The 11253-nt window shown below is 37.9% G+C and overlaps 1 non-coding gene across 1 annotated transcript; it reads right to left on the bottom strand.

The window, feature by feature from the left end:
- Positions 1 to 8795: 8795 nt before the first annotated feature.
- On the bottom strand, positions 8796 to 8903 carry LOC112780251 (small nucleolar RNA R71). The gene has a single exon (XR_003191101.1). It is a non-coding gene; the product is annotated as a small nucleolar RNA R71 (small nucleolar RNA).
- Between the last annotated feature and the right edge of the window lie 2350 nt (positions 8904 to 11253).

Here is an 11253-nt window from a genome sequence, read left to right as displayed (position 1 = left end):
GAAGAGATGAGGTGCGATCACTGATTATACCACATGTATTTCCAAATCAAAGTATTGGGAGAATTATATGTCACCATATCCGCCCAAACCCCAATTTAGTCCAACATGAGAAAGCATTTCTAGCATGATCTCTTCATTCCTCTTCCAAGGTTCAGAAGAGATCCAAGTATGAATAGTTTCTTTTCCAAGACAACTATCCAATTGGATGAAGATTGAAAGCTTTCAAGTAAAATCAAGAGAAAAGAAAGAAGAAGAATAATGAAAACTATTATTAATCCATCAAATTACAACAGAGCTCCCTAACCCAATGAAAGGGGTTTAGTTGTTCATGGCTCTGGGAATGAAAAGCAAAGATGGAGAGTACATTCTGAAGTAAAACTAGAAGTTGCAGAGAAAGTAAAATTATACAGAGAGTAGTCCTCTCAATCCCCAAGCTTTTTTCTTGTTCAAAACTACCCCTATATATACTACTCTTCTGATCTTCCAGTTGGCTCTTCAAGTCTTGGATATGGGCCTTTGGATCTTGAGTTAAAGCAGTTTGGAATCTTCAGTGGGCTCAGCTTTACTTGCAGAGAAAGTGTAAAGTAGGCATGGACTTTGGCTAGGACGTTAGTGGCGTTAACGTTAAGTGAAATTGTGGGTTCGAGAACGTTAGTGACAATCACCTTTTGCACTAACGTTCCTAGCCCAAGATGAGTTACGTTAACTTCAACGTTAGTGGCACTAACGTGACACTAACGTTGCCTCTTGATCCATCATGAGCGTTATTGGCATTTACCTTTGCCAATAACGTTGCCCTTGGCCCCTTCTTCCCTACGTTAGAGTCCACATTAGTGTAGCTAACGTGACTCTTAACGTGTGTATGCCTCAACTTCGAGAGCGTTAGTGACTCTTACCTTTGTCACTAACGCTCCAAACACCCTTCTTCCCACGTTAGAGTTCACGTTACTTGGGTTAACGTGACTTCTAACGTGGTAGTGATAGCCATCTCCAACGTTAGTGACAAAGGTGAGTGTCACTAACGTTGGCTCATCATTCCTTTCCTCCGCGTTAGCTTCCATATTAATGCAATTAACGTGGCAACTAACGTGGCTAATAGAGGCTTAGTCCAACGTTAGTGACAAAGGTGAGTGTCACTAACATTGGCTCTTCATTGCTTCTCCCACGTTAGAGTTCACGTTAATGTAGTTAACGTGACTCTTAACGTGGCTAAGTGTGCCCCTCTCCCCAACGTTAGTGGCATTCACTTTTACCACTAACGTTGGAGCTTTACTTCTCTTCCACGTTAACGTAATTAACGTGGACACTAACGTGGGCTATGATGGCTCACGAAAGTGTTATTGGTGTTCACTTTTCTTGTTAACGTTGTAAGCTAGCCTCCTTTCCACGTTAATGGTCACGTTAGTTGGACTAACGTGACTATTAACGTGGCATCTTCCTTGCTTCCTTTCTCCTGAAATCAAGCAAATAAAGTGCATCAAAGCTAGGTTCTAACCCATGAGATCATGCATCATTCAATTTATCATTCAATTCATGCATAATTCTCATGAAATCATATAAAATTCACAATGTTTGCTTGAATCAAGATGTAAATGATTATTTACCCAAAACTTGCTTATTTCCTAAGAAAGTGCATGAAACTACCCTAAAACCATAAAGAAAAGGGTCAGTGAAACTAGCCAAAATGCCTTGGCATCAAGATTCCAAGATCCCAAACTTTGCTTTTAAATCCACCTCCGTCTTGATCTATATTTTTCCATCCAGGCAGTTTAGAAAGTAGAGTTTCACCAAGATGACCAAACGTTTTCCTAGATCCATTCGATTGATCATGATGCCAATCCGTGCACTTCGAGTTGAAGTGTGGAACCTTATTGAACCTTGTACACCAGCTCTGGGTGTGAGCTATTTCCCTCTTACTCTTAAAGTCACAAAGAGCTCTAAGCTGGCCATCTGTTTCAAGCAAACCATATTCAAGTGGAAAAGTAAAGATAAAGGTTAAGGATTGTACCCACTTGAAGCTTGTATTGGGTGGTAATGGCCTTGGGATAGGTGTTTCCAGTGATTCTGTGAGTTCTACTCCCTTGTGCTCTTTGGTGAATTTCTTCACTTCCTTGCAAACTTCTTCAATTGCATCCATGTCCTGATCAAAGCCTTCTATGTCTTCCTCGTCGCTTATGTCATAAATGGGAGGTTGAGAGAAATCTACCTCCGCATCATCTTCGTAATCACTTGGGAAAGAGTCTTCGATCTCAGAGAATTCACTTGCTGATGCAAGTTCACTACTGGGAGAACTTGACTTGAGATTATCATCGTCAAGGAAACTTGCTTCTTGGATTATTCCGTCTAGTTCTTCATAAAAGACTTGCTTTGGGAGTTGTGCATTATCCTCCTTAGCATCAATTGGAATGTTTTTGACAGAATTCTCCATAACTCTGGATTTCCATGGAAGTTCAGCGTCTCCTAAGTCTTCAACCAACTCTTCTTCGTGTACAATGACAGCTTCCTCTACTTGTTCTAATACGAAGTTATGCCTTGTTCTGTCCACTAGAGTTTCTAGTATCTCCTTCATGCTACGCTCTTCTTTAGATTGACCAAATGGGGCTGTGGGGAGGTCCTTGAATGTTCGAACGTCTAGAAGATAATTGACTTACAGCCTGCTCCAGTTGATGAAGGGTTGTTTGGAGTTGATCTACTGTTTCCTTGAGGCGAACCTCTGATTCTCGGGGTGATAGATTTGGACGTGGTACATGGGGAAGTGGTGGTGTTTGGGAGTAATTGGATTGGAATCAGGGTAAATGAGGATCATATAGTGGCGAATGGTGAAAAGAAGCTTGTGAGTGTGGTGGTTCGAAGTTATGTTGAGAGGATGGCCTATAAGCACAGGGTGGGGCTTGTTGGTAACTACAAGGTTGTCCACCATGTCTATTGCCTTGGTATGCACTGTAGAATGGTCTTTGTCCATGCTATCTTGGAGGGTATTATTGCCTAAAGGGTTGATCAGATCCTCTTGGCTCCATCCATCTTTGATTGCTCTGACCTTGATGCATGTTCCTGTTATAACTTTTACTCCTTTCAACAATATTAGAACCAAACTCAAAGCGAGAGGGGTGAGAATTCATAGTAGCTAATGGAAATAAAAGGGGAAAATAAAGACAAATAAACAAGTAAAAGAAAAATATTTACAATAACCAATAATAAGGCACACAATTGCAGTTCCCCAGCAACGGCGCCATTTTGACGTTAGGATTTTTGCCAGTAAAGAATTTTATAAAAACAGTCGCGTTGTAGGTATAGTTTCTAAACCAATAGAAATCCCTTCGTACAAATGTTTTGGTTATCACAAGTAACAAACCCCTTTAAAATTGATAACCGAGTATTTAAACCTCGGGTCGTCTTCTCAAGGAACCACAGGGAAGTATGTTCTTATTATTGGTTATGAAGATTGTAAATTAGGGTTTTGAAGGTATGGAGCAAGTAATTTAAATTTCAATTAAAATAAGTAAAAGACTATAAAATAAATAAATGACTGTAAAAAAAACGCACTTTTGGCAAGGTATGAGAAATTAGAAGTCCTATCCTAGTTATCCTTATCAATGATGATGAAAATTGAATCTTAATTCCACTTAGTTAACCTTTGCTAGAGCAAGGGAAGGTCAAGTGACTAATTAGTTAGATCCTCAAATCCTAGTTAATCCCTAAGGAAAGATTGGGATTATTGAAGTTCAATTCAATTAGCAAAGATAACGATTATCAATCATGTTGAGTTTGATAACTCCTGAGTTACTGATTTCTTAACCAAGACGAAAAGGAGAAAAATAAATCTACTGGAATAAAAATGTCTTCAGATTGGGAATAACAATAACATAAATAAAAGAAAGCAATAATAAACTAAAATACCTCAAATAACATTAATTCAAAAGAGTAATCTGTAACATAGAAGAATTCATAAATAAAATTGAGAAAATAATAAAAAAGAATATTGAACCTGGTAAAAAGAGATAATCCCGAAAACGAATAAAATCCTAATCTAAATCCTAATTCTAAAGCGAGAGGGGAGAATCTCCCTCTCAAAACTAAATCTAAATCATGAAAAGTAACTAATTAGAGACTCTCTTGAACGGATGCATTCCCCCACTTCAAAACCTCTGATCTATGCCTTCTGGACTTGGATTTAGGTCAAAAGGGCTTCAGAAATCGCTGGGAGCGTTTTCTGCAATTTCTGGTGCGTGGCCTCTGTCACGCGTCCGCGTGGGTCACGCGGTCGCGTCATTTGGAGTTTTCCTTATCACGCGGTCGTGTCAGTCATGCGTCCGCGTCATATGTGTTTCGCTCAAGGTGAACGATCGCGTCAATCATGCGGTCGCGTCGCTGTTAATTCGCGCTGGCATGCGGCCGCGTCGTTGCTAGTTTCTTCAAAAACTCCGTTTTGTGCTTTCCTTCCATTTTTGTATGTTTCATTTCCATCCTTTAAGTCATTCCTGCCTTAGAAGATCTGAAACTACTCAACACACGAATCACGGCATCGAATGGAAATAAAGGGTAATCAAAATAATTATGTTTAAGCATAGGAAACATGTTTTTCACATACATCACATAATAAGGAAGGGAAAGTAAAACCATGTAATTAATATGAATAAGTGGGTGAAGGATTAAATAAATCACTCAATTTGAGCACAATATATATCATAAAATATGGGTTTTTTAGAAGCCCAAAAGGTGGAAGTAGTTGAGACCCTTAAAGAAAGTTGTCAAAAGGCGGAAGACATCAAGGAGGAGTTCGATTTTGTATTAGAGCAAGTGGAGAAAGTCGAATTTGTAGAAGAAGCAGAAGAAGTGGTTGAAGACTTAGGAGATGCAAAACCTCCATGGGAATCTAGAGCGGAAGAAAATCCCCCCGAGAATATTGAATTTGATGTTGAGGAGGAGAGTGCACAACCTCCAAAACAATTGTTGAATGAAGACTTGGAAGGAATGAAGCAAGAGTTGAGCCCTGATGAGCGGATAATTTATACGCTTTTTGTCATTGTTTTTACATAGTTTTCAGTATGATTTAGTTAGTTTTTAGTATATTTTTATTAGTTTTTAATTAAAAATCACATTTCTGAACTTTACTATGAGTTTGTGTGTTTTTCTGTGATTTCAGGTATTTTCTGGCTGAAATTGAGGGACCTGAGCAAAAATCAGATTCAGAGGTTGAAGAAGGACTGCAGATGCTGTTGGAATCTGACCTCCCTACACTCAAAGTGGATTCTCAAGAGCTACAGAACTCCAAATTGCGCGCTTCCAATTGCGTTGGAGAGTAGACATCCAGGGCTTTCCAGCAATATATATAATAGTTCATACTTTTTCTCGAGTTTAGATAACGCAAACTGGTGTTGAACGCCAGTTCCATGTTGTAGTCTGGCGTTCAGCGCCAGAAACAAGTTGCAAAGTGGAGTTCAATGCCAGAAACACGTCACAAACTGGCGTTCAACTCCAAGAATGACCTCTCCACATGTAAACTTCAAACTCAGCCCAAGCACACACAAAGTGGGCCCCGGATGTTGTTTTTTGCATCATTTACTCATTTCTGTAAACCCTAGTAACTAGTTTAGTATAAATAGGACTTTTTACTATTGTATTTACATCTTTAGTTTCATCTTTAGATCACATTTGGGGGCTGGCCATTTGGCCATGCCTGAACTTCATCACTTATGTATTTTCAACGGTAGAGTTTCTACACACCATAGATTAAGGTGTGGAGCTCTGCTGTTCCTCACGAATTAATACAAAGTACTACTGTTTTTCTATTCAATTCAACTTATTCCGCTTCTAAGATATTCATTTACACTTCAACATGAATGTGATGATCGTGACACTCATCATCATTCCCTATGAACGTGTGCCTGACAACCACTTTCGTTCTACCTTCAATTGAATGAGTATCTCTTGGATTTCTTAATCAGAATCTTCGTGGTATAAGTTAGAACCCATGGATGGCCATTCTTGAGATCCGGAAAGTCTAAACCTTGTCTGTGGTATTTCGCGTAGGATCTGGGAAGGGATGGCTGTGACGAGCTTCAAACTCGCGAGTGCTGGGCGTAGTGACAGACGCAAAAGGATGGTGAATCCTATTCCAGTATGATCGAGAACCTCCAGATGATTAGCCATGCAGTGACAGCGCATCAGACCATTTTCACAGAGAGGACGGGATGTGGCCACTGACAACGGTGATGCCCAATATACAGCTTGCCATGGAAAGGAGTAGGATTGATTGGATAAAGACAGCAGAAAAGTAGAGGTTCAGAGGAATGAAAGCATCTCTATACGCTTATCTGAAATTCTCACCAATGAATTACATAAGTACCACTATCCTATTTTATATTTTATTTATCTTTTACTTATCAGTTCATAAAATCAGTTGAATCTGCCTGACTGAGATTTACAAGGTGACCATAGCTTGCTTCATACCGACAATCTCCGTGGGATCGACCCTTACTCACGTAAGGTTTATTACTTGGACGACCCAGTGCACTTGCTGGTTAGTTGTACGAAGTTGTGAAACAGAATTAAGAACATGAACATGCGTATGTAGTTTTTAGCGCCGTTACCAAGGAAGTAAAGATCACGATTTCGCACACCAAGTTTTTGGCGCCGTTGCCAGAGATTGTTTGAGTTTGGACAACTGACGGTTCATCTTGTTGCTCAGATTAGGTAATTTTATTTTAATTTTATTTTAATTTTAAGCTTTTTATTTCTTATTTTCGAAAAATACAAAAAAACTTTTCTTCTTTTTTTTCATTTTTCCCAATTAAATTTCGAAAAAAAATCAAAAAAAGTTTAATAAAATAATAAAACCAAAAATATTTTGTATTTCGTGTTTGAGTCTAGAGTCAAGTTTTAAGTTTGGTGTCAATTGCATCTTTTTAATTTTCTAAAAATTATTTTCGAAAATTTCATGCATTGCATTCTTCATGATCTTCAAGTTGTTCTTAGCCAGTCTTCTTGTTTGATCTTCATATTTTCTTGTTTTGTGTCTTTTCTTGTTTTTCATATGCATTTTCAATTTGTTAATGTCTAAAAATTAAAAATTTTTAAGTTTGGTGTCTGGCATGTTCTCTTTTCTTGAAAATTTTTAAAAAATAAGTTCTTGGTGTTCATCTTGACATTCAAAGTGTTCTTGCTGTTCATCTTGACATTCATAGTGTTCTTGCATGCATCACATGTTTTGATCCAAAATTTTCATGCATTGAGTCAATTTTGTGTTTTTCTCTTTCATCATTAAAAATTCAAAAATAAAAAAAATATCTTTCCCTTTTTCACTCATAAATTTTCGAAAAGTTGAGTTGACTTTTTCAAAACTTTTTAAAATTTAGTTGTTTCTTATGAGTCAAAACAAATTTTCAATTTAAAAATCCTATCTTTTTCAAAATCTTTTTCAAAAATCAAATCTTTTTCATTTTTTCTTATTTATTTTCGAAAATATTACTAACAAATAATTTGATTGATTCAAAAATGTAAAGTGTTACTTGCCTAATAAGAAAGGTTCAATCTTTAAATTTTAAAATCAAATATTTGTTTCTTGTTAGTCAAGTAATCAACTTTAATTTTCAAAATCAAATCTTTTTAAATTTCTTTTTCAAACCTTTTTCAAAATAATTTTCAATCATATCTTTTTCAATTTCAATCATATCTTTTTCGAAATCAAATTTAAAATCTTTTCTAACTTCTTTTCTAACTTCCTATCTTTTCAAAATTTGACTTTCAAATCTTTTTCAATCAATCTTATCTTTTTGTTTTAATCACATCTTTTTCAAATTTCAATCTTATCTTTCCAAAATTTGATTTTCAAAATCTCTTAACCACTTAACTTTTTGTTTGATTCTTATCTTTTTCAAAACTGCCCAACTAACTTTTTACCTTTAATTTTCGAAAATCCCTCCCTCTTTTTTTTTTAAATTCCTTTTTTAATTAACTAATTATTTTAAATTTTAATTTTTAATTTAATTTCAAACTTTAATTTTCGAAATTTAACTTTAAATTTAATTTTTATTTTAATTAATTTTCGAAATTCTCTCACCTCTCATCTCCTTCTATTTATTTATTCATCTACTAACACTTCTCTTCCACCCAAAAATTCAAACCCCATCCTCCTCTCTGTGTTCGAGTTTTTCCTCATCTCTTCCTTACATTACATTCTTCTCTTCTTCTACTCACATAAAGGAATCTCTATACTGTGACATAGAGGATTTCGTATTTTCTGCTTTCTTCTTCTTTTTCATATGAGCAGGAACAAGGATAAGAAAATTCTTGTTGAAGCTGATCCTAAACCTGAAAGGACTCTGAAGAGGAAGCTAAGGGAAGCTAAAGCACAACTCTCTGGAAAAAATCTGACAAAAATTTTCGAAAAAGAAGAAGACAATATGGCCGAAAATAATAATAATGCAAGGAGGATGCTTGGTGACTTCGCTGCACCTAATTCCAATTTACATGGAAGAAGCATCTTAATTCCTGCCATTGGAGCAAACAACTTTGAGCTTAAACCTCAATTAGTTTCTCTAATGCAACAGAACTGCAAGTTTCATGGACTTCCATCTGAAGATCCTTTTCAGCTCTTGACTGAATTCTTGCAGATCTGTGATACTGTTAAGACCAATGGGGTTGATCCCAAGGTCTACAGGCTTATGCTTTTCCCCTTTGCTGTAAGAGACAGAGCTAGAGTATGGTTGGATTCTCAACCTAAAGATAGCCTGAACTCTTGGGATAAGCTGGTCACGGCTTTCTTAGCCAAGTTCTTTCCTCCTCAAAAGCTTAGTAAGCTTAGAGTGGATGTTCAAACCTTCAGACAGAAAGAAGGTGAATCCCTCTATGAAGCTTGCGAGAGATACAAGGGACTGACCAAAAAGTGTCCTTCTGACATGCTTTTAGAACGGACCATTTTGGTTATATTCTATGATGGTCTGTCTGAGTTATCAAAGATGTCGTTGGATACTTCTGCAGGTGGATCCATTCACCTAAAGAAAACGCCTGTAGAAGCTCAAGAACTCATTGACATGGTTGCTAATAACCAGTTCATGTACACTTCTGAGAGGAATCCTGTAAGTAATGGGACGCCTCAGAAGAAGGGAGTTCTTGAAATTGATACTCTGAATGCCATATTGGCTCAGAACAAAATATTGACTCAGCAAGTCAATATGATTTCTCAGAGTCTGAATGGAATGCAAGCTGCTTCCAATAGTACTCAAGAGGCATCTTCTGAAGAAGAAGCTTATGATCCTGAGAACCTTGCAATAGCAGAGGTGAATTAAATGGGTGAACCCTATGGAAACACCTATAATTCCTCATGGAGAAATCATCCAAATCTCTCATGGGAGGATCAAAAGCCTCAACAAGGCTTTAATAATGGTGGAAGAAACAGGTTTAGCAATAGCAAGCCTTTTTCATCATCCACTCAACAACAGACAGAGAGTTCTGAGCAGAATCTATCTAGCTTGGCAAATATAGTCTCTGATCTATCTAAAGCCACTTTAAGTTTCATGAATGAAACAAGGTTCTCCATTAGAAATCTTGAGGCACAAGTCGGCCAGCTGAGTAAAAGAATCACTGAAACCCCTCCTAGTACTCTCCCAAATAATACAGAAGAAAATCCAAAAGGAGAGTGCAAGGCCATTAAATTGATCATCATGGCCGAACCTATAAGGGAGGGAGAGGACGTGAACCCTAGTGAGGAAGACCTCCTGGGACGTCCAGAGATCAATAAGGAGTTTCCCTCTGAGGAATCAAAGGACTCTGAGGCTCATCTGGAGACCATAGAGATTTCATTAAACATCCTTATGCCATTCATAGGCTCTGATGAATATTCTTCTTCTGAAGAGAATGAAGATGTTACTGAAGAGCAAGTTGCCAAGTACCTTGGTGCAATCATGAAGCTGAATGCCAAATTATTTGGTAATGAGACTTGGGAAGATGAACCTCCCTTGCTCACCGATGAACTGAGTGATCTGGATCAACTGAAATTGCCTCAGAAGAAACAGGATCTTGGAAAGTTCTTAATACCTTGTACCATAGGCACCATGACCTTTGAGAAGGCTCTATGTGACCTTGGATCAGGGATAAACCTCATGCCCCTCTCCGTAATGGAGAAACTGGGAATCTTTGAGGTGCAAGCTGCCAGAATCTCATTAGAGATGGCAGACAACTCAAGAAAACAGGCTTATGGACTAGTAGAGGACGTGCTAGTAAAGGTTGAAGGCCTTTACATCCCTGCTGATTTCATAATCCTTGACACTGGAAAGGATAAGGATGAATCCATCATCCTTGGAAGACCCTTCCTAGCCACAGCAAGAGCTGTGATTGATGTGGACAGAGGAGAGTTGGTCCTTCAACTGAATGAGGACAACCTTGTGTTTAAAACTCAAGGATCTCCTTCTATAACAATGGAGAGGAAGCATGAAAAGCTTCTCTCAGTACAGAGTCAACTAAAGCCCCCACAGTCAAACTCTAAGTTTGGTGTTGGGAAGCCTCAGCCAAACTCTAAGTTTGGTATTGAACTCCCATATCCAAACTCTAAGTTTGGTGTTGGAAGTCTATAAAATTGACCTGATCACCTGTGTGGCTCCATGAGAGCCCACTGTCAAGCTATTGACATTAAAGAAGCGCTTGTTGGGAGGCAACCCAATTTTTATTTATCTAATTTTATTTTTATTTTTTATTGTTCTTTCATGTTTTATTAGGTTCATGATCATGTGGAGTCACAAAATAAATACAAAAATTAAAAATAGAATAAAAAACAACAGAAGAAAAATCACACCCTGGAGAAAGGACTTACTGGCGTTTAAACGCCAGTAAGGAGCATCTGGCTGGCGTTCAACGCCAGAACAGAGCATGGAGCTGGCGCTGAACGCCAGAAACAAGCATAAAAATGGCGTTCAACGCCAGAAATATGTTGCATATGGGTGTTGAACGCCCAGAACAAGCATCACTTCGGCGTTTAAACGCTAGAAATGCATGCAAAGGCGTTTTACACGCCTAATTGGTGCAGGGATGTAAATCATTGACACCTCAGGATCTATGGACCCCACAGGATCCCCACATACCTCCACTCACCTTCCCTCCTCATAATCCTATATCACCCTTTCCCAAGAACCCTTCACCAATCACCTCAATCTCTCTTTCCCATTACCTCTTCACCACTCACATCAATTTCTTCTTCTTCTCATCCTTTCTTTCTTCTTTTAATCGAGGACGAGCAAAAATTTTAAGTTTAGTGTGGAA

This window comes from Arachis hypogaea, chromosome 19, assembly GCF_003086295.3.
Source record: "Arachis hypogaea cultivar Tifrunner chromosome 19, arahy.Tifrunner.gnm2.J5K5, whole genome shotgun sequence".
NCBI lineage: Eukaryota > Viridiplantae > Streptophyta > Magnoliopsida > Fabales > Fabaceae > Arachis > Arachis hypogaea.
This window is presented reverse-complemented; position numbering and strand designations above follow the sequence as displayed.